Raw genomic sequence first — 25425 nt, 5'->3', positions numbered from 1 at the left:
ATAAATGTTAAAACACTGTACATAAAATGCAGAGAAATGTAAGTTGCAAATGGTAATACAAACCGTGCATTGTAATTTTTAAAAATATCTAAAAATATACTAAAAAGTGCACATAATAGAAATTAAAAAAAAAAAAAAAATTAAAAATGGCTCATAAAGGTATTATTGTAACTTTCAAAATCACTGTCTGGGGGCTTTGGCTACAGCAAATGCAGCTGCTATCTCCTCCAGGGCCAAAGACCCTCAAACATTGTACTGAATTGAAATTAGAGCCAGGACTAAAAGCATCTCCTGGATCATGGTAGATCTCAAGTAAAAATTAAGCAGCTTTAAAGATGGAAAAATCTTCTCTCACCAGAGGCAACAGTGATAGGAAAAGTCAGGACTGCTGAGAGACTACATTTTGACTTCATAGTCCCCTGTATCACTGTTACTCACTCATTCTGTGATTGAATTGGTGCTGCTGATTTTGTCCATGCACTGACTACACAGGTTCTTATGGAGACTGACTGAAATCAAACCAGAAATGGCCAGATTATTTAAACAAACCGAGTCAATACAATTTTTGCTTCCAAAACATGTAAATTCTCTTCATGATTTATGGAAATAGATCTGATCGCCTTTAACGTTACTACAAGGGTAGTGTTCATCACAAACACTCTTTCAATGGAGATTGGGCCATCCCTTAGAGGGGTTACCATGGATTTGATAATCCATCCAATTAGTTTATCTGTCCAAATGAGCCCAGTTTGGAGTTCAGCCTTTCACAAACACAAACTGTCAAAAACTAAACAGGCCTCAGCCCTGCAGTTCCCCTCAAAAACACAGCAATCCAGTATTTCAATGAGACGGTGCATGTGCCTTTGAACTGATGTTATAACCCAAACTAAAATCTGCATAAACTTCAAGTGTCTCTTTGTAATTTTGAAGTTTGATGCAATGCGATGCATCATACAGTGATCATGTGGGCCTTGGAAGATCTGCTGGTTTGGCAGTCATGAGCTTTGACTAATGATTTGGATCACGGGTACAAGTGGCCAAATGACCTTTCTCCACAGGGTGGGTGGACTTAGAACATAGGGTGAGAAGTGCAGACATCTGAGAGTGTACAGCCACTGACCCTCTGTATCAAGAGGAGCCAATTGAGGTGGTTCAGGTATACAATTGTTGATGACATTGAATGCCTTGAATCCTACAATATGAGCTGGCAAGTGTTGCTGGGGAAAAGGACTTATGGGCCTCAAGGCTAAGACAGTTACTGCCACAACCTCGAAAAATAGCAGAATTATAATTAATGAAGGAGTTAGTGACTTGGCAGCTAAGGTTCTGCAGCTAGAAGGGGATAACACTAACCACTATGCCACAGTGTTACATAAAGAGTTAGAGGCAGATAGATAGATAGATAGATAGATAGATAGATAGATAGATAGATAGATAGATAGATAGATAGATAGATAGATAGATAGATAGATAGATAGATAGATAGATGTCAGCTGCAAACATACAGTTTTATTGTATTAACATAACTTACAGTGGAATAAGAAAGTATTTTGACTCAAACCTGTAATTGCTGCCAAAGGGGATTCTACAATGTACTGAATTGAGGGTCTGAATACTTATATGAATGAGAGATTTCAGTTTTTGAATTTTAATAAATTTGCAAAACTTTCTGAAAACATGTTTCACTTTGTCATTATGGGTTATTGAGTGAAGACTGATGGGAGACAATGGCAAATTTATCAATTTAAACTTAAACCTATGGCACAACAAAGTGTGCAGAAAGTGAAGGGGTCTGAATAATCTTTGAATCCACTGTAAACGACTGCATACATCAATGAATAAAATGGAAATTTTCCAGTAGTCCTTCAGGTTGTTAATATCATGTTAGGACTGGGAGAAGAAGAGCACAGGTTCACATGCAGCAGTTGCAACATCTTTTATCAGAGATTGTCTAACCGGTGTTCAAAAGCAGTCGCTCCTCTGGGCTGTTGCAGATCACTGATTCCCAAGAAATGCACACCTTGTTTCTAAACTGAGTTCAAAAGCTACCCAAATGACCAAGTCTCCCAAGGTAGGAAGAAGTGCTTCAGCTTTAGTGACACATAGAAAATGTATGGGACTGAAATCTGCAGCTGGCTGACTTCCATGGCCCTTTCCAGATTAAAGCAGGCTCAGAAAAATGAATGGGTGGGCTAGATACCCACAATGTCATTTCTTTTGACCACTAAGACTGTTTCTTTTCCTTGTTTGAGTATTACTCCAGATATATATCTGAATGGATTTTTGGGCAGACATGTCAGGATGGCACATCCATACAGGCAAACTAGGCAGATATCTAGGAAAGAAAGATGAACAGCAGAGGGAAAGCTAAACAGGGCCAAAAAAAGGCCTGAAATATGTACCACAGTTAATTTTAAATTAAGAGGATGATGCTGCTTCATAATTACCATTATGTTTTAACCTGACATTATTATCAGGGTTTTTCTGAATGTACTTCATACAGCTCTGCAGCTCCCACTTTACATTTCCAATTTATGTGTAATTTACTTATACTGTTTGACCTTTAACAGTGATACTAATAAGTTGGATGAATTTGAGAAACAGATCACGGCTGTCATGGCAGAGAAAGACATTTCTGATCTTGAATATGGGGTGAGACACTGTGTCCCAGGGCACAAAGTCATGTTATGTAGCTGCAGGGGCTTATTAGCTTTTCACTGACTTCTCATTTAGGCTTCTTTGTTGTTTGTGCATCTTTTTATTTATCCCTTACTCATTACTTAAAGGATAAGCTTGGTATTTTTCAAGCTGATGTTATTTCTTCACAAATATGGAATATTTGCAATTGAAAGGCAAAATTTTGCCCTAAAGTTAATCGTTTTCTATAATTTTTAAAAATTACCCAACCAGTCCTGCCATTTTATAGTGGAGCCTTATGGAAGTTGGAGACAAAAGTATAAAAAAACATAATTGAACTTTTCAAGCTAAGACAGTTGTCAAGTACTGAGTCATGTGTTGCGATTACACACACTTTGTAAAATACCTTATACGTGTCATTTTTGAAGAAAAAAAAACAATATTATAAGATTCAGCCATTTTTAAAGAACACCAGCTGTTTGCATTAGTACAGCACACGTCTTCTTCTGCAGTAACCTTTCTTCCCTTGGGGTGTGGTTTCCTCTCTAAAGACCAAATCACAGTCAAACTGCTTGTGTCACGTGCTTGGTTTTATTTTAATTTATATGAGAAGTCACACAAGCAAACAAAAAATGTACCCTTACCTTGAAGATAATAGTATGAGGAATATGCAATAAAATGATTATTTCCAGATCCCTTTTGTTGTCACAAACATGCATCAGAAATACAGAAGGCATGTTTTCTTATATCAAAACTTTTGCAGCTTCATCGTGATGCTGAGGTGGTACACACCTACAAGTACTTGGGGGTCCACATTAATGATAGATTGGACTGGTCTCATAACACAGAGGAACTACAGTATGTAAGAAAGGGCAGATCAGTCTCTTTAACCTTAGGAGACTGTGCTTCTTTAATGTGGGAAGTGACATCCTTCACATCTTCTATAACTCTGTGATGACCAGTGCAACTTTTTATGCTGTGGTGTGCTGGCCTGGTAACATCATGTCAAGAAAGGCCCACTGAATCAACAAGTTAATTAAAAAGGGATACTTCCTAGAGGTCAAAGGAAGAGAATTAAAACAAAACTGACTGCCATTATGAACAATGCTACACAATCTCTCTCTTACACTCTAACACAGAGTACTTTCTGCCAACGAAGTATTCAGCAGAAATGTGCCAAGAAAATCTACTTGGGCTCCTTTATACCAACAGCAATATGCATTCATAAAGCTTCACTGTGACTGGGACTGCTAAGTCAGAAGTTTTCTTTCCTTTTATATTTTCTTTCTTTCCAGTCATTCTGGTGTCTTTTCATACAATATTGTACATTTATATATACATTTATTTATTTATTTATTTATTAAAAGAGCCTCTGTAAAAATCCAAATTTCCCTTGGGGGATAAATAAAGCTTCTATCTATCTATCTATCTATCTATCTATCTATCTATCTATCTATCTATCTATCTATCTGTTCCATGTTTGTGAAAAAATAACTTTGACCTGAAAAATGCTGAACTTATCCTTTAAAATATAAAAGTGATTAACATTTACAGTATGTGGTGTGTTGCCATTTCCTGGGTTTTCTGATGGGATGGTGTCCTGTCCAGGGCTGTTTCCTGCTTGTCCCCATGTTACTGGCCTTCATGACCCTGAATTAGATTTCAGGATTAGTCAGATTTGAGATTTGTATTGACTGGACGGGTATTGCAATGTATGGCACACTGCCCTCTTTCATGAAAGTGTGCCATAGCTATCTAGAAAATGCACAGCCAGATTAATGAATGATTGTGTGTTTTCCTATAGAATGGTGCTACAAGAATTTTTTTTTAGTTCATTTAGAAGACATAGTGAACACAACTGGGCTCTTCAAAGGCTCGCTCACCCCTTGCACCAATCAATTTAATACTATTTTCCCACTAGATGGTGCCAAACAGCTACAATCTCAGACCACTTGCTTTGTCCTTATCTTTAACTTTTTTTCTACAAAGAATCTTGGGCTTTCCTACTTTAAATTTTGTATTCCTTTTCTCAACTGAACAATTATATGCTTTAATGCACATTATAAGTATCCATTCCTCATACAGCAGATTGTAACTACTAAATAATTAGAAGAAGTCCTGCATGCCTTATTATTTCATGCTTCTGTTATCTTTAATCTACACACAGCAGTGACTCCATTAGGTTCACCTGCTTATAAATGCTAATCACCTGCTCTTCCAAATAGCCAAACATGTGACCACAGCTCAATGTATTTAACACACAGACATTTTCAACAGATATAGTTGTTATTAGTGTTAGAATGAGTAAGACCCAACTTTGAACTGTGATATTATTGCTGGTGCCAGACATGATTGTTCCAGAATTTCAGAAACAGCTGCCTTCCTGCATATTTCACACATTACATTCTCAGGTTTACAGAGAAGAGTATAATATTAAAAAAATTAATGAGAGCAATGGCCAGACTCAATCATGCTAACAGAAAGGCCATAAATACTCAAATAACAATCCCTTTACAACACAAGTAAGCAGAAGGCTGGTCCAGCCGGTTCCACTCCTGATAGCTAAATAAAGGAAGATGAGGAAAGAGTTGGCACATGATTGCAAAAAATGGTAAAATTAAGATTGCAAAAATGTCTCTTAGTCTGACAGTCTTGATTTCTGCAACAACATATGGGTAGTCAGAATTTAGAGCAAACCTTTGTCAAATGTTTTGCTTTCTTGGGGCACATTAGACTTCTTAAGAATCAAAGGAATGGCACAGCATTTATAATTATTTTTTGCTAAACATGTGCATCCTTTATGACCACAGCCTACCATTCTTCAAATGGATATTTCTGGCAGGATAAAGCACCAGCAAACTTGACAGGGACTTCGGTTTACACCAACTGCCCAGGTCTCAGTCCAGTTGAGCATCTTTGGTCTTAAATGGAGAAGGAGATTTACAGCATGAATGTGTCTCGTGAAAAATCTGTAGGAGCTTCATTGTGTTATTGAGGGACAAGCACCTTGCAGCAGTGTGAATCCATGCATCAGGGATAATTCAGGCTGTTCTAGAGGCAGAAGGGACTACTGAGTGCATAAGTAATATATGAAAAGAAGATGCTAAAGACAAACATACTTTTTCCTCATCATGATTTTATGCTTGTTTTCATTTCATTTTTTTTGCAATAGTTCCCATAGTTTATCTAACGAAATACAGTATTCATCTATGGGTTTGCCTTGAGTGCATCCTTCCAACCTTTTACGCCTCATTATTACATGCCAGATTTAAACTGAGACTCTAATTGCAGGCTACAGCTGCCTTAGGCTGGGGGTGGGCAGTGCTTAATTTACTGCTAAAGTGGGCTTTTGCAAGCATGACACTTGTCTGCTAATGCACTCCTGCCTTTAAAATGGCCTGGGCCTCACATATCACGCAGGTAGAGACTTAAAATACAACTGCTGAGAGGAGTTTTCCTACTAAGTAAGCTGAATTCAATTTTTAGCTTTCTGGGCCAACATAACCCCCACTTAAAGATTTCCTGTAAAAAGTATTAGTGTCAGGAATCTGTAATGCAATATGCCAATTCAACCTAGGCTCAAAGCACAAGAATGAGTGTTGAATATGTAATGCCTTTGACCGCCACATTCAGCATCACCTAATGGAAATAATCACTGCATCTAAAATGTTCCAGCTGTTTTTACCTTAATATTAAATGTAAAATCCTCAACAGTTTAGATTCTCTCATTATTCAATGAAGCATTCCTTAAGACATTTTCAATCCCTAGATATTTATGCTAAATGAGCTGATGAATGCACACCTTAGGATTGAATGCAAGAATTTACATAGCCATCATTTCTTGGCTTTTGGGGAAAATGCTTATGCAGTGTTTGCAGGGAAGTGGTGCCAACCCAAAAGGATCATATGAACACCCAATGAAAAATCCATGCATACATTCATCTTATTAACCCATTTATCCAGAATGGAGTTGCAGGGCAGCTAGATTTTATCCCAGCAATCACAGAGCACAAGGCAAGAGCAACCCATGGACCAGGTGCCAGCAGAAAAATCATCTAATGATTTTAGATCATTTTTGCATTTATATATCCAGGTGCCCACTCAAGAATGACATGCTAGTAATTCAACTGAGTTCTTGTAGACTTTAATTTATTAAGGTTTGTCCCCTAATGTGCAGGGATAATTATAACCAAACTTAGAATATTCTTAATTTTTTTCACCAGCCCTCAACTGAATATGGGATCTCTTTGCATTTGCATCACCTGTACCCTTTGTAGTGTCATCTCTGGTTATGGAGACACACTGTCCTTGGCCAGCGTGCTTTACTTGTAATGCAGTTACAGAGACAAGAGGAGATGCTACATTATGGAAATGGGCATTGTTAGCTGGTATCTTGTTACTGTATTTCTAATTTATAGAACAAATTTTTGTTCTGAATTATACTTTCTGTTTCTGCTATGCTACTCATTCAATGAATCAACCACACCCTAATTGTGATCCCTTCATATATTTAAAGGGATATTATCATGAAGAGCATCAATATGAACTAAGAAGGTTTAATAGATAAAAACATAATGATTACGATCCAACTGCAACAGAGGGCAGAGGTGTCACATCTCAGAACAACAAGGATTACTAAGATAGATTGTGATTTTCACTCTCCATGCCGCTTTATCCACTGGTAAGCTAAATCAAATGCTTTCTTTATTTTCTGACAAAAACCAAAACTGTTTCACATTAGGAAAAACATGTAGTTATTTTATGTGGCATTGAATCACCTATTGGCTGCCCCAGACTAGTTCATTTAGGGTTTCTCTCTAATGTCACCTATTCTTCTTGACAGTTTTGGCCTCTTATTATTAACCTCTTCATTTCTCTGTTCCTTCACCTATTGTTGATAGAGGAGTAGCCAAGTGCTAACAAAAAAGAAATTTCTAGCAGGTCTTTCTCAAAATCTGGCCAGTGGGTGTGAATATTGAATGGTCATGATTGCCACCTCATGATCTTCATCCTTAGGCTTTGCTCCATGCCTTTTGTTTGTAAAATGCCTACAAAGCCTGATTTGGCATGACTGGAGGCCATTTCTTAGGGAGGAGGGAATGAATATGTTATGTCTTTGTATTATTCTATCTTTAGTTTGTGATCCACATTTTCCTGATTATGTCCTTTTCTAGTTTCTGCTCCTGTTTAATGGATCATCCGCACCCTTTCTGTGACATCTTCTAAGACTTACAAATCGGCACACTGCTGTCTCCCAAATGGTTTTGACTTGACTGTTCCATTTTTAAAACTTTAGGGTGCATTCTATTTTTATATTTAAAACCCCCATCACCTCTCATATCATGCGTAGTCACTGAAGTAGATTCTATACAAAGATGAGAATAAGTCCACATCTTAGGCTGAAAGAAATCAGATGACACTGGACATATTGGAAAGGCTACTAACTGAGAACTGGATAATAAGTGAGAGAACTAGCCTGTGAAACCCAATGCAGTCTCTATTGAGATTTTGTCTAAATTATGGCTACACTGGTGAATGAATAATTACCAACAGAAAGGAGATGACTGCTTTCCATGATGAGGTCCAAAACAGCGTTGGGGTGTAAAGTACCCACAAAGCCATACTTGAGTAAAAGTACAGAAACCTTTCCAGAAAGTGGCTCAAGTAAAAGTAAAAGTTGCCCATGAAGTCAAGGTTTTAAAGTATCTGATATTAAGTGTAATTACTCTAGGCATTAAAAGTAAAAGAAAATGTTGGATCCCTACGTGTTTTCTATGGAGTCAAAACAAAAATGCTCTCACAAACTTAACATAATTCATGCTACCTTCTTTTTGTCTGTGAGTTGTACAATCAATAAAATGTGAGCCAGATAACTGTAACTTGTAGCAGCAACATTCAGAGTGAGCGGACTTCTTAACAATTGTATCCTCAGTGGTGTAGGCAATAACAAGAGAGGCATATGGGATTTAAGAAGGTAACTAATCCAGTCCTGAGAACCCCTTTGAAAAGTAAACTTTCATAGCACCTCATTATACTAATTTAAAGGGAAAACATTTTTAAGTGTTCTTTCATTCAAACAACACAGAACTATATACAAATTAACAAAATTCATTTAATAATAGCATTAGTCATCAAAACAAACCCTAACTTCACCTAGACTTTATCAGTTCTAGTTTCTCACTCAAAAATTGGTCTTTTGGTTTTACCTGAGACTTTTCCAACTAGTTCATGATCTGATTTGGAGACCTGATGCCCAGGATAATGTGAGAAGACATGAGCAACACACGTGATGATTGAACTACAGAATGTGAACATATTAGCCCATCTCACTGCAGCTTGGAGCTCAGCCCCGCCGCATTCAGCTGACTTCCATGAGGTCAAAGTATGAACATGCCAGCATTAGCTATGGAAATACAGTAAATGATTCTTGGATTGCGTGTCTCCAACATCCAGCCCTACCCTCAAACATCCAGCCTCACCCTGCTCTGTGGACTGCAGCGAGGTGTACCCGGGATGACTGCTTAAATGAGCAGTGTCCCAGATTCTTTATATACACACATTTTTGTAAAGTTCGTAAGCCTCTATTTTAGATGATTGACTAAGTAAAACATTGTGCTTATTGTGTAGCTCTTTTGCTTTCTGTTTTAATATTGCAGTAACTAATGTGTCTTGCAAAATATATCATAGTAAAAGAGGTCATTTGCATTTGAAAATATACTGAAATAAAAGTGAAAGTAGACAGAAAATTTTAAGTAAAGAAGAAATATTCTCAAAACATAGTCAAGTATTGTAACAAAGTATTTCTGCTTTACAATACAACACTGCCAAAGACTCTGGATATCCTCACTCTTACTGTCACTCCCCCTGGAGACAAACCCTCAGTGATGGCAGCATCTAATGAACTGAGCAGAGAATCACAGGACCATACTCATTAGGGCCATGGAAAGATTATCTGGAAAGGCAGAGGTTCATCAAGCAATACAATAATTTGTGGAGGACTTGATTCTGCCTTCTGTAGAAGTTTCATTGGACTGCTAGACTAATGAAGATAATGATAATGAGACAAGCGCATATGTGAAAGGCATGTTTTTTAATTATATCCATTAGCCTGATCATCTGGACAATTGGACAGAAAAGTATCAAAATCTCTTTTCTGTTGTGGAAGATCATCAGAAACTGGACAAATAGGATATGAAGAGTACATTAATGAAAGGTACATAGCTAGAAGTAACAGAAAACAACCTGCAAAAGCTCACTAGGTACATCACACATTGACCCATGATTTGAATTTATCACTCTGCCTGTTGATACAGAAGATCAGGTAAAGTCATATGCCTTGCAAACGCCTTCTCCAAATACACAGCAGATAAAAATGGACTATAATGTATGCTGATGAAGATGGAATACAATGTCAGTTTAAATAAATGTTAGACTGTAACTATAGCAAAAGACAGGAATGCAACATTCCAAAGCAGGTTGTACATGGGTAGCAGAACTAGTGAGGGCACACACTCCTCTACAAAGTTCACGTTTTGTCTATTACATTCTGTGTTGTTATATTTTACATAATCCGCGGAGTGAGCTTCGCGATCCAAGAAAGTCGCAACATGGTGAATATTGGTCAAGCATGCAAAAAAGAATTTTATTCTATTTCACTAATAATCTGAACAATAGTGATTACACTACATTATTTTTTTCAGTGCAAAGTCTTCAGTTATTCAAAGACCCAATGCCATTGTCCACCTGTATATTGATACTAAGTTCACAACAGCAATGAAAATTCAGCTTTACACACTTTCTTTGGTGTGCACACACAATACAAAATACTGAAGAAATTAAAAAAAGTTAGATGACAGTACATAATAGAGCTAAGCCACAATGTAATGTAATGAAATGCTACAAACTATTTATCATTTTTTTCTAGTGTATACTGAGTCACTTTTGTTAAAAAATGTGATAGGTAGAGGGCGGGAGAAAAAGAGAACAGTTGAGGATGGTTTTATTTGAATATAAGTAATTAGAAAGTTTTACGGTTTCTGTCCATAATATGGACAACTTCTGATGTTAGGCTTTGATGCCAATACACAGAATTCAATGCAGTTTTATATTGACTGTGAATTATTTTTCATCATCTTTATAATACTACTGAATACTGGAAGAGGTGTGGTTGCTGTAATATTGAGTTCTGCATCAATCTGTGTATCATCCCCTTCCTCCTACCCCCATGATTCAGATGCTTTCTGATTGTAAATGAAACTGTGCAAAACCCTGCTCCACAGATAATGGACAAGGATGAAAAGGACTGTGTGACACACACATGGACATTACTGTGGCTCTGCTCCCACTTAAAGAAGACAGCAGAATCTTACTACTAAGGCAGAGAGTGAACCTGCATCTGTACCTAGGATGACACTAACGAAGAACAAGACACAATAGCTAATGAACAGCCAGTCCACATCCAACAGTGTGTGATAAAAGAGGAAGTCATATCCTTGGCAAATTATTAATGTCCGAGTTTTCAACGAAGAATGAAGGGAAGTTTTCATTTAGGAGGCAGCAGAATAATGCCCAGTGTAGGAGTCACACACATGTGTGTGTTTTATTTGCACTACCCTCTAAGCCAATGTGGATGAGTCTGCGCAGACTCAGAACCTTAGTGATGCAGGACAGCTCACCAGAAGACAGCAGCAGTCTGCATTCACAAGAATGGATGAGATAGAGTATGTTGAGCATTATTTATACATGGTCGGTATCATGACATCTGTTTGAAAAATTACTTTCTCCCTTATTGCATATAATTCATTGTCTATAATAATAATAATAATAATAATAAAATAACAGGCATGCCTAAAATGATTACAAATGGTTACAGGTTTGCAAATTTGAAAACAAATCAAACCCCACCCCTGAGAAGGAGAGCTTAGCTAAAGGAAAATTTCTTTAAGCTTTTTAATAAGGCAACATTAGACAAAAGAAGGGGAGAAGTAAATATCTATATAAATAAGAGATGGAGAAGGGAGTTAAATGCAATAATAGTTATTTCTCTTATTCTAAAATAATATTGATTAAATCCTGCCATGTTTTGAAAAAATTTTGTACAGATCCTCTAACTGAAAATTTGATTTTTTCCAATTTCAAATAATATAAAACATCGGTTTCCCACTGACTTATAAGAGGAGAATTAGGATTCTTCCAATTTAACAAAATAAGTCTGCGTGCCAAGAGTGTAGTGAATGCAATCACCGTTTGCTTGTCCTTCTCCAATTCCAGTCTATCTGGAAGGACACCGAACACAGCTGTTAGTGGGTTAGGAGGGATTGTGATACTAAGGCTGTCTGAGAGGCACTTAAAAATTTTTGTCCAAAATGATGTTAGTTTGGTGCAGGCCCAGAACATGTGACCCAGTGAGGCAGGAGCTTGGTTGCAGCGTTCGCAGGTTGGATCCTGGCCTGGAAACATTTTGGACAGTTTTAAGCGAGACAGATGAGCTCGATATATAATTTTTAGTTGAATAATTCTATGCTTTGCGCATATAGAACTCGAGTGAATTCTCTGCTTTGCTACCTTCCACTCCTTTTCTGATATATTGATTAAGAGATCTTCTTCCCAATGTCCTCTTGGATCTTTGAAAGGTAGGGACTCTAATAAGATTTTATATATTGCGGAAATAGTGTTTGTTTACTCGGAATTGAGCAGTATTTTTTCCAGCATTGTGGAGGGTGCAAGGTGGGGGAAATCGGGCAATTTCTGTTTAACAAAATTTCTAATTTGAAGATAGTAAAAGAAATGTGTAGCTGGGAGGTTAAATTTTGAACGTAATTGTTCAAAAGATGTAAATATGTTGTCTATATAAAGATCTCTGAGCATTTTAATCCCAAAACTTTTCCAGGTATTAAAAACTGGATATACTTGCGAAGGTTGAAAGAGGTGGTTCTCTTGCAGAGGTGCCACTGATAAAAGATTTTCCATCTTAAAATGCTTCCTAATTTGGTTCTATATTCTGAGTGAGTAAAGCACAATTGGGTTATTAGTATATTTGCGATAACTTTCATTTATTGGAGAGCAGAGTAGGGAATATAAAGAAGTACTACAGGATTTTACTTCTATTGCAGACCAAGCCTGTGTATGTGCATTTATTTGTGTCCAGGTTTTTATGGCTAGTATGTTTGCTGCCCAGTAATAAAACTGAAAATTAGGTAAAGCCATGCCACCTTCTGCCTGAGGTCTTTGTAGGGTCGCTCTTCGGATACGTGGGTGTTTTGAGTTCCAAATGAATGAGGTTATTATTGAATCTAACTGTTTAAAAAAACGATTTATTGATATATATTGAAATGTTTTGAAATAAAAAGAGAAGTTTAGGAAGGATATTCATCTTAACAATGTTAATTCTTCCGGCTAGAGTGAGATGAAGGGTTGACCATCTATGCAAGTCTTGCTTAATTTTTTCCATACAGACGCCAAAATTTTGTTGATAAAGAGCTTTATGTTTACTTGTGATATTTACCCCTAGGTATTTAAACTGATCTGCTATGGTAAAAGGTAGGGTGTCTAATTTAATATTATATGCTTGTGAATTCACTGGAAAGAGTATACTTTTATTCAGATTAATTCTAAGACCAGATATCTTTTGAAATTCTGATAGTGCTGTTAAAACAGCAGGGACAGTGTTTTCTGGGTCCGATATATATATAAGACCATATCATCTGCATATAGAGAAATTTTCTGTTCCAGTCCTTCTCTGACAATCCCCTTTATCTGATAAGAATTTCGGCAGTGAACCGCCAGTGGTTCAATAGCGATTGCAAACAACAGTGGCGACAAGGGATATCCTTGTCTGGTACCACGTTCTAGTTTAAAGTAGTCTGAGCAAATGTTATTAATACAAACTGAAGCTTCTGGACTGGTATACAGTAGTTTGATCCAAGCACAAATATTCGGGCCAAACCCAAATTTCTCCAATGCAGTGAAAAGGTAATTCCATTCGATCATGTCAAATGCCTTTTCTGCGTCTAATGATAGTAATATCTCTGGGGTGTTTGATTTTGCTGGTGAATATATAACATTAAACAAGCGTCGGAGATTTGAAGATAGATGTCGGCCTTTAATAAATCCAGTTTGATCTTGTGATATTACCGAGGGCAGCACTTTCTCCATCCTTCTAGCTAGGATTTTTGAGAGTATCTTAACATCATTATTCAGGAGTGAAATTGGTCTATATGATGCACATTGTAACAAGTCCTTATTTTGTTTAGGAAAGATGGTGATTAATGCTTGTCGAAATGTTTGAGGTAGTATTTGGTGGTCTTTAGCTTCTGTAAATGTTACCAATAAGAGTGGAGCTAGCTGAGTGGAGAATTTCTTATAAAACTCTACGGGGTAACCATCAGGGCCTGATGATTTCCCGCTTTGTAGTGACTTTATAGCGTCTAGTAATTCTGTTAGCGTTAGAGGTTTATCCAGTTCCTCAGCACTTAAAGCATCTATTTGTGGTATTTGTGAATTATCCAGAAATGCATTAGATTGCATGTTGTCTTCTTTGGGCTCAGTGGAATATAAAGACTTATAGTAATCTCTAAATGTGTGCATTATTTTATTATGGTCGATGATTTCTTCTCCATTCTTGTTGGTGATTACTGGTATTGCATTGTGAACTTCTTGTTTATGAATTTGTTGAGCTAAAAGCTTATTAGCTTTTTCTCCGTGTTCATAGTAATGCTGTCTAGACTTATAAATAAGTTGTTCAGTTTTAAGTATACAGAGGTGGGCAAAGGCAGGTTTACATTTATAAGTACGCGAAGATGCCAATTTGAGCACTTACAAGACATTCTTTTGAGTTAATAAAGTTAATAAAACTATGGAGTTAATTAAACTATTGTAATAATCATGACTTGCATGTGTTTTTCCATACTAACAACTGTAAACCTGCTTTCTCCTATCCCTGTATATATGTAATGTATAAGAGACCATATGCTATGACAGAGCAATAACCAACCAACACGATAAATGTTGCAGGGCACACTCATACATACACTCATGTATTGCCAGTTTGGAGGGACCGGATTAACCTAAATAGGTGGAGATGACAAGTAGATTACCAGGAAAAAAGCATGCAAAATGTGCATATTCCACACAGACAGGATTTGAACGAAGTTAGGAAATCTAACTATTGGGATATCCACAGAGCAAAATGTATAAAAAAATGTATAAAAAGTCTACAGTACAGAGTGTGAAGGATGGCCGGCTAAATATTCTGGCCCACACCTCCAGGCCGCCAGGTGGAGCCCTCCCAACAGCATGGAGGTTCCCTGAATTCCAGCAGGGCCTTATGGACCTTGTAGTTTGTATACACAGCCCTGGTGGATACCTTGGGGACCACCGGGAGTCGCTGTAGGGAAGCTGTCGGACTCTTACGTGCCCTATAACCCGGAAGTGCGTCATGATCACATGACAAGAAGAAACGACGTGCTTCCGGGTTGAAGAAACGGACTTTTACCCTGACCTGGAAGTAATAAGAACTTGTGGATTGTGGGACAGGAACACCTCCGGGTCAGGGGGTATAAAAGGACTCTGGGAAAGCCCAGACATTGAGTTGAGCTTGGAGGAAGGGTGGCGAAGTGTCTGGGAGAGGAGGAGTGTTTATTGTGCTTTATTATTGATTATTGTATGTATAGTGTGGAGTGGGGGGTGCTTAGTGCACAGTATTATTATAAAAATAAAAAGTCTTGGACTTTTACCTGGTGTTTGGCGTGGTACCCGAGGGTTCGAGAGGTCGATAACAACCTCAACTGTTACAAGGGACAAAGACATTTTAAATATGGTGGCTTAGCCTTTTAGAGATGAGCAGAGCATTACAAAAGAAATATTTGGCAAGATGCATAAAAAAAAAGAAAACTGCTATAGTATTGAGGCACATACTGGTTAATGGACTATAAACTTTAAATCAGAGTGTGTTTTTTAGGATGTCGGAAAGGCCTAAAAGCACAGCTCGTCTCTCTATTCATTCCTAATACATGAGGCGTCTGTTTCAAGCACAAAACCCTGCACGCATCAGGGAAGTTCAGAGAGGATGCCTGCCTCAATCAATAACTTCACGCTCTGGTCTTTTGATGTCCGTGTGAAGGATGATATACACTCTCCTCTATATAATAAATATCTGCTTCAGTCCGGGTGTGCTGGCAGATTGAACCCCCTCTTCATTATAACCTTAAGCAGACACTACAGTGAGAAAATGAGAAAGGTTTTAGTATGGAAAAAACAGTCGGCCTGTCTGTGTCTGACTGACAGCCTTTCAATAAGGTCCAGCCGTCTTTTAAAGGAACCAAAGCGTTTGTGTCAAGAGCAGCATTTTCAAAGCAGACGGGCTAGTTAGCAAGAGGACACAGGACATGCATGTCTATCTCTATGTATACTGTACAGCCATAAAGCCATGTGAAGTTATTTTCTACAAGTTTGTGTATATCAGTTGTTCAGGGACACAATTAGTTTTGTTTACACAATTCCCTCAAATTACAGGTTAGGACACATTCTCTATTGTTTCTCCAGTTTTGGGGTGTACTTTTAGGATCACTGGAAGTTGAAACCCATGTGTCTGGATGATGTTATGTTTAGCATAATCGACACAAGACAAATTCAGAGAGAAGGATTATGTAATAAGCCATCGCGAATACTAATAGCATAAATGCGAAAATCTAAAGCATGATCTAACCCCATAATACTGACAGACCTCCACCCAACATCCCCCATCCCACTTTCATGCTCTCCAGACCCCACCCCCACCCCCCAACAGTGATGTCTAGGGCCATGGGCTGATAGAAAATATTGATTAAATCTGTGCACTGCAGTCTACAGCAACCAATCCAATACACATTAACTCCTCGGATGCCACAAACCAAGGAGTGCCTTGTTCACAAATGTAAAAAGATATCTGAGCTCAGGCAGGACCGACTGTCCCTCTGCTGTTCAAAATGTTTACATCCTAATAGACAAGTACAGCTTTCTTGAGCTGAGCCTGGAACAACCTTTTGATTGAATATTAAAAAGGCAGCTACCCTGTGGTATTGAAAGTATTAGAGTAAATCACATGAGATACGCCATTCCATTACAAAATCTAAATCTTTGCTAATCTTCTACACTAAATGAGTTTGCTCATCAAGTCTTAGCGCTATCTGTGTTGGATAAGACAGACAAAAACAGAGCAGAGCAATGAAGCACTTTCATATATGAAGAGTACAGTCCACTGGTTTGAACAGTAAATGCTGCATAACATGACAAGGGCTTTGGTTTTAAATGATAAAACTGTCACACATACACATAAACGGTAAAATCAAAAAAACATTTATAAAATCAATCTTATATGATGCCAGCTTTAAAATGTAAAATATATTTTATGTTTTGATCTAAAGAAAATGGAACAAAAATGTGTGTAAATTGTCTAAAATTAATTAATCATCTACTCATTTTCTAAGTCGCTTGTACAATTCAGGGTTATGGGAAGTCAGCGCAAGAAACAACAGAAAAGGGCCTGAAACTATTGTTGAAATCGCACTTGATATTTTTTAATATACAGCACAGCATATTGGCACATTAAAATATAAACAGGAGCCACTATTTAATTTGTTATACTACATGCCCTAAACAGACCTATGATATTGTGGGAATCTGTACAAGGCAGGTTATTTGATTTTTTTAAACAAAATGTGCAAAACACAATATGTTCTTCTGAAAAAAAACCTGATAGTTTATTTGCTCACATTTTACTTCACAAAATCTGTTGTGGAAAGCAAGATCAAATAAAAAACCAAATCATGTAGTTGAAGCAGAGACCCTCATGAAGCACTTGGTGAGATATTGATGGAGCTTTGCAAGTAGCTAACCAAATAATTAGTAGTAGTAGCAGCATTGTCATGTGTATCCCTGGCTCTAATGCTCTTCTACATTTATTCAAGTAAAGCTGTAAGTTGGGGCAAGGTACAACCTTTATACATTGCATGCATTATTATTATTAGTAGTAGTAGTAGTATTGTTATTATTATTCCTGGACTTTCATCACTGCACACAAATTACAGGAAACAACTCTAGATAGGACATCAGTCAATCACCTTTCCATTCATGCACATACCGAAGTGATGTAGCATTTATCACTATTATTTTTTTTTTTTTTTGTTGTTGTTATTATTTCTGCTATTATTAGAATTATGGCTATACTGTCCTTTGCCAGGATGCTACATTTGCTTAATACTTTGTTGGTCAATAACCTTGGAGATAATTGCATGCTATAGAGTGGATGAGACATTGGGTTATGCCATGGACATACCGTCCTCTTTGCATGTATTACTAAACTCTTCCCTTTTTTATTATTAAATACATTCACTTTTTCTCCTTCATTGCATGTGATTGGAGAAAAAAATTAATAATAGCAAGAAAGATTATGTGGGTGGCAATTGAAGCAGATTTCAATTTTCAGAGTCTGGCTCTGAAAACACAGGTGAAGTTATGTCCTCTTGTTAACTAGTCAGGCTGTTTTGAAAATGCTGCTCTTTACACAAACCTTTGGCTCTTTTTAAAAAACAACTGGACCTTTCTAAAGAATCTGTTAAGTCAATCTTGTACTTTTATTATGTTTAGGCATTACACAATACATGTGAGATGTGTTGTAAAATCTGAAACTTGTGTGTAATCAACTTATGTAAATAATTCCTCTGAACATTAATAAAATATTTTGGGATCATATATTTTAACTGTATACACAGAAAAAAACAGACTTTTAAATTGAAACATGAATTTCAATAATCCACAATTCAATCTTTTGTGAAAGTAAACAAAATAATGATAAAAATTAACAGCATCAACAGAATTTTGCAAGTATTTAGTGAGTAAACACTTTTTGGCTCTTTTACATTTGAAAGTTTGTATATGAAAATGCAGTCTTCGTGAATAGTGTTTAAAGAGTAGTGGTCACTGTGTAGTATCGTGTTTCAGATGCAAAGTGCTTCACATGAGACAAACAGAATCAGTCTTGTTATATTTGTTATATATATGTTATACTTTAGAATATTTTATCATTCCCCTATATATTGTCATTTAAGTAATTGTTAATTTTATATTGAAATGGTATAATCCATCCGTCCATTATCAAGCTGCTTAATCCATCCAGTGATGATAGGAGCAGGAGCACATCCTAGTAGCATCAGTTGTAAGATTAAACCCCAAGGCTTCCAGATCAGTCTTTGGCTCAGACTCATTGTGTGATCGTGAGAAAGTTACTGACGCTATCTGTGCTCCAACCATACAAGATAAAACATTTACTGTGCAGTAAAGCTGCTTGTTGTGTGCTGCTCCACTAGAGAATGGTGTTATATACTATAAAGGAGATTATTTTCTTTGGTGTGAATGTAAGTGGTTCCTGTGATGAACTGGAGACCTGTCCAGGGTTAATTTCTGTCTTGTGGCTGATGGTGGCAAAATAGTTTTGGATGCCCTTTCTAACTATGAATTGGACTATCCATCCATCCGTCCATTTTCCAACCCGCTGAATCCGAACACAGGGTCACGGGGGTCTGCTGGAGCCAATCCCAGCCAACACAGGGCACAAGGCAGGAACCTATCCCAGGCAGGGTGCCAACCCACCGCAGGTGAATTGGACTAGTCAGGTCTAATAAGGTTATGTTATGATAGATACATAGAGCAATAAAATGACATTAGACATACTAATCTATTGTGAGTTATTATCTGGTTCTGCAACAAAAATTAAACAGACAATTTGAATCTCCTTCTTGCTTTAACTAGTATTTATTTCACCCACAGAAATGTGTCCAGATTCTCTTGACCTAGCCGAAATAGAAAGCTATTTGCTCCTTATTTCAAAAGTGCTTCCCCATAAAAGTTTTTTTACTATAAAGATCGTTTCATTGGTCAAATACATAAGACCAGCGCATTATAGTGGGGTTGTATATGCAAGTCAGTTACAGCATGATGATAGTGCCACCCCCACAATGCTGGCCAACTCATCCTGGCCTATAGAAGGTCTTGTTCTGGTTCACAAGGCTAGATCACTTATGTACCTCCTACATAACATACTTCTCATTGTTAATGTCAGTCTGCACCTGTAAGGATGGAACAAGCCGTGCTATAAGTGCACACAAAAATGATTTTTTAACCAATTATGTGTATAAAATGAACGTAAATAAACTTTGAGTAATTCAAATTCAGCTCACATGAGTTCATCTAACACAAACCAAATTAGTTATTCTAACTAAAATGTAATAAACTGAGCTAGTCAGAATCATTTTAATGGATACTCATCAACTAAGCAAAACTGAAATATGTTAATTGTATGTAACACATGATCATTTACATGGCACCCTGTCCAGGGAATTGTTCCTTCCTTGCATCCTGTGCTATCTGGGATGGGCTCCAGCAACCCCCACGACACTATTCAGCAATAAGCTAACTGACTGACACAATCATTTCTTATTGTTTAAGTTAAAAATTCAATTTATTTAAAAAAAATATTTCCAAATATAAATAAAATAGGCAAATCATCAACCTTTTCATAGCCAAATGTACACTCCCACAATTATTGAATAAATTTACCAGATAACCATTTAAACAAGATGATATAACTTAAAATATATAACCTGCCCCGTCATTGCAACATGGAGAAAGCCAAGCATGATGCATGGCATATAGAAATTTTGCCTGACTTAAAGACAAATGAGTCTAAATCTAATGTTATGACCATACAAATCTTTGACACTACAAAAGTTCTGTCATGTACAGGCTTCACGAGTATCTTTCCCTAATACTGTATAAATGGGTGGAGGTCCCCAAAATATTTTGCAATCTCTTTACAAAAAATTATGCTCCTTTAGTACAGATCAGCTAAATTGATACTAATAAAGCTTGGCTGGCAAGAAAAAATAGCTAAAATACCACACAAACATTCTGGAATGTATCCTAAAAAAACTAACACTCTGCCTCTTTTTTTCCCTGATAGAAAATGTTGAAAAAGTCACTTGACTTTTGTTTGAAATATCCTGTAATTAAAATGATCAATTTATTGTAAAAGACTTAAAAGCCAATTATATACCATACCATATGATTATCAAACTCGCTTAATTGATAAAGAAATATTCATTGTGTGATAATCCAAACACAATAGCAGGATAGAGAAGGTGGGAATCAAAGGGGCATTTCTTGGAGCTCCAGAGTGAGAAACCTAATGCAGTCACAATGGTAAGAACCTACTGTACATCCTGTCCCTTTATTTCAACATCAATAATTAAGCAGCAAGCTTTCTAGAAATTCTCCAGTCACCTGAGACACTCTATTGGAAAAAGCAGGTGCATAAAATTAATAAATTATATACAGTAAATATCCTTTAGATTTCATCAATTTGTAGGCCCCTTCAATCAGTTTTCCTGGTGTCTATTGGTGCCTTTGCATATCTGGTATTGATACACCATCAATGAACCATAAACTCCTGCCTATCTACTAAAGATGTTATTTCATTCATTCAGTCTGGACAGCCCTAGTATTGGATAATCAAGGAGCTATATGAAGAAGCATTCAGCAATTTGCCTTCCTTGAACAAAGAAGAAGTGACCAAGGGGTTTAATGAATGCAAACAGGACAGGATTTCCCAAGAGTAATTAGATGGGGTTTCATTGATTTTAGGATGTCATCACTCTTAACTATCCCTTTAAATGTTCCATAAAAGCACTTGCGATAACCATACATTTTACCTTGAAGCTGCAAATATAAGAAACACAGCCATTTTAGTCTCTGGATTTACTTCAGCTGTTCAACAGAACCAGATACCAGATGCTTCAAGAATTTGGAAAGATGTGCAGATAAACAACAATGATAATAATAATAGCAAATATATAATATGTTTGAAAATTTGGTCAGAGGGTATGTCCCATGAAAAGCAAGTCACTAGGGCTAAAAAGATGCTGAAAGAGTTGAAGGATGGTTGCAGGATTTGCAAAAGATGTGAAGAGGATTTCACCAAGTTTAAGTCATTCAGCTTTAATTGGTTCATTTGAGTGTTGTCCTTCTCCTTCTCCTTGAACTCCACACATTCACACCGCAAATGGACATTACTATTGATATTTAGTAGGCTCCACTTTAACACATGGTTGTGCACAAATTAAACTAGGGAGTAACACAAAAGCACAAAGAAGAACGTATTGGTGTCAATTTATTAGAAATAATCAATCACAGTCTCCATAGGCAACCCAAAAAAAGGTGATTTTTCCCTGCACATTTAGCTTTCTCTGAGTCGCCCTATTTCAAGCAAAGATTTCAATGATTACCCGAGTGCATTTCTAAGTTACAATATGATATTTTTAATTTCATGAAAATGCTAACAACACAATCATCACAATACAAGAACCAAAGTTGTGAATCTTTTACTGGAGGTAATAGTGTCTAGGCAGCATGCCAGCATTATAGTCGACCTGTAAACCAGTATGATATACTGTAGGTACAACAAATATAACACAAAAGACCGTGATGGTTAACTACATGTTTTAAATTACCATCTGGCCGATACATTTTATAAAATAGTGTTACTTACACTCACTCACCAAAGACAAAAAAGCAAAACTGCAGTAATTGACGGTGTGAAGTAGACTGAATGAGACATTCACTATTCTTCTCTAGTTCTCACAACAGCACACTTTTCACTATGTCCACCTGTTCGATATTATTCATGGACAGAAAGCATTGGGTAGACAGACACTGATTTGTAAGGATTAATATAACTAAACAGCTTGCTACACAAAACTGAGGAAAAATGTCACTTACTGGGCCAAATCTTACTGGTTGATTATTGGTTATTACCATAATCATCACAGCAATTTCTGTATAGAATACTTTCCTTCATCTTGATATATATTGATATGATTTTTCAATGTACTGTTTACTTTATGCCTTTTTTTGACCATCTTTATCAAGGGTCTCATTAATTACTATATAACTTCATATACCACACTGTTAAATTCAGAGATATATAGTAATTGTAATTGTCTATTAAAATGTGCAAAACATATACATTCTGTTTTTGTACTGCGTAGTGGTTCTGTTAAATGTTTTACACTTTGAGATTCAGTAAAACATACAATTTGACCAAGGGTGCCAAACGTTGCATGCACACAGATAAACAATGTGCATAGTGTCAATTTTTAATATACATAAATGATCTGGATAAGAATACAAACAAAAAAGCTTGTTATGTCTGCAGGCGATACTAAACTAGCTGGATTGACAGATAATCTAGAATCCATTGAATCATTACAGAGGACTTGTACATCTTACAGGCTTTGGAAGATTTGTGGCAAATAATATAATGTAAGGAAATGTGACATATAATAAAATAAAATGTTAAATGTTAAATGTAAATACATGATGGAAGGTGTGACTTCTTTAAACTTTAAAGTACTCTATATGAGGTGGATTTAGGAGTCATATTGGAATTGTCACTATCAACTTCCAGACAGTGTTCAGAATCCAATAAGAAGGTTAACAGAATGTTAGGTTAAACTAGGGGGCTTTGCCCCCTGCTCGCTTCGCTCGCCAACCCCCGTGTTTGGTTAATTAGATATACAATTTTACATGTTTTTTTTTGGAATTGTTTCAATTTCATTTTTTTGACTTTTACTCTAAAGCTTCATTAAAAAACAATATTTTTTGGAGAGACATTGTGACAACGCAACGTATAAGTGCCCATGAGTGAATATTGTTTCTGTTTCTGTAATAAATAATCCGAGTTTTTCTGTTTGTCCCTGTGATTTATTGATTGTCATAGCAAAAGTTATTCTCACGGTAAACTGTAAACATTTTACTACGAATGGCATATCACGATCTCCTTTGGTGTATAAGGTTACTCGCGGAATATATACATCACCTTTCTTTTTGCCTGTTAAAATGTGCATCGCTTCTCCGAGATCATCAATATACACCCGACCGAATTGTGTACTCTTTGAAATTTAACTTGTCGTTCCTTTAACTGTTGTGGGACCACAGATTCTCATAGCATATGGTCCATTATTGTGTAAATCCACGTTTTGTCCATTGAATGATGCGAATGCGAAAAGACTTTGTTGTCTACTCTTTTTTTCAGACCTCAGTTTGTCCTGGTATTTTTTCAATTACACCTGGTTCTGATGATTAATCACGTTTTGTTTGCGATAATGCAATTGTTTCTATCTTTTCTTTGATACTGTAGTGACCGACATGATAAAGTGTCACAAAAGTTTTACCTGAACAATCGCTGACTTCCTAACCCCAAACACAACTTTCTAGCACCCTCTCCAACGCCCCCCCTTACCGCATGAAATCAATACCCCGCTATCAGTCCTCCGTGCTGTACTCCGCCTTCCCTCAATCGGACCTAACAGTCACTTAAAACCAAAAAGCCCTCAACCTGGGTGGGACGCTACAATACTTTCGAATTTTACTGCTTTCATATTCTGTACCTTTGTCTGCATGTGTATCGCGCCATCGTTTGCTTGAGCCTTTCGAATTCCACTGCCTTCATAATCTCTTATCTGCCTTTTGTTCTCTCCAATGCCTTTGGGTCTCTATTCTCCGTATTGTCCTTATACGCTTTCTGTGCGCTGAGAGCACATGATTTGTGTGTACTATGTGCTTTTACACAATTGATTTTTTTTTGATCGGTGTGCTCTTATATATTCCGTACTATCTTTGTGGACCTTTGCGGACCCCGTAATGTCTTAACCCGTGCCTGCTTTGCTTCCGCAGTTTCAGACGCGCGTTGTAGGCGCCTGCGTTCATTGATCTTATCCAGGTGGGCTCTGTGTATCATTGAGCTGTATTGTGTTTGAATTTGGTGTAAAGCGTTCAGCGGTTTGTACAATCTCAAGCAGCACATTATTCCTAACTTCACTCCGCAGTAGTGCCACTCACAATATGGCGGTTGTTTTATTTGCTATTTCCGTTAGTTGAGCTGTACGCGCCTGCACAGTACATCTCATGGTCCCATCGCCGTGTCCCTGTGTCCATATCCGGTGTATTCTCGGTTAGTAATATGGATAGCACAATTTATAAAGCACAAGTCCAAGGAGGTTATGCTTTATAATGTGCTAGTGAGGTCTCACCTGGAGTACATCATGCAGTTTTGGTCTCTGGGATGTAAAAAGACATCTGCACTATAGAAAGTCCAGAAAAGAGCATCTAGGCTAATTCCGGGAGAGCAGGGAATGAGCTACGAGGAAAGATTGAAGGAGTTGAACCTTTTCAGTTTAAACAAATAAGAGATTAAAAGATGACATGTTGTGTTTAAAAGTTTTAAAATTAGGAAAGGATTAGTATATTGAACAGATACTGTTACTTAAAACTTAGTTCAACAACAACATGGGTACACAGTTGTAAAATTGTTAAGGGTATATTTTGTACAAACATTCGGAAGTTTTTCTTCACACAGACAGTTATAGAGAGAGATGGAAAAAGTTACCAAGTAGTGTCATAAACAGTAGGACATATTCAAACATTTACTGATTGTTTATTTTGGAGGAAATTAGGTGGATAGGATTGGCGAGCTTTATTGGCCTGTTCTCATCAAATGTTTTTCTAATGTTCTACTTGCCTTTTGAGAGAGAGAGGAGCATGTGCTGATGCGCATTGCCGCACTCACCACATGCTGAACCACCTGGGTTAGCATGCAAGTGCAGCGGGTGACACCTTAGCACCACACTGGAACAGTGTGAGCTTTTTTTTTTTTTACAGTGGATGGGGTGCCAATCTTGCCAAACACCCCCAAGTTTT

The 25425-nt window shown here is 37.1% G+C and overlaps 1 protein-coding gene across 1 annotated transcript in view; it reads right to left on the bottom strand.

Annotated features, from left to right (window-relative positions):
* The window catches only part of onecutl (one cut domain, family member, like), a 37983-nt gene that overhangs the window by 1870 nt on the left and 10688 nt on the right, over positions 1 to 25425 (bottom strand). The window lies entirely within an intron of this gene.

This window comes from Erpetoichthys calabaricus, chromosome 2 (assembly GCF_900747795.2).
Source record: "Erpetoichthys calabaricus chromosome 2, fErpCal1.3, whole genome shotgun sequence".
NCBI lineage: Eukaryota > Metazoa > Chordata > Cladistia > Polypteriformes > Polypteridae > Erpetoichthys > Erpetoichthys calabaricus.
The sequence above is the reverse complement of the archived record's forward strand: the minus strand, read 5'-3'. Positions and strand labels throughout refer to the sequence as shown.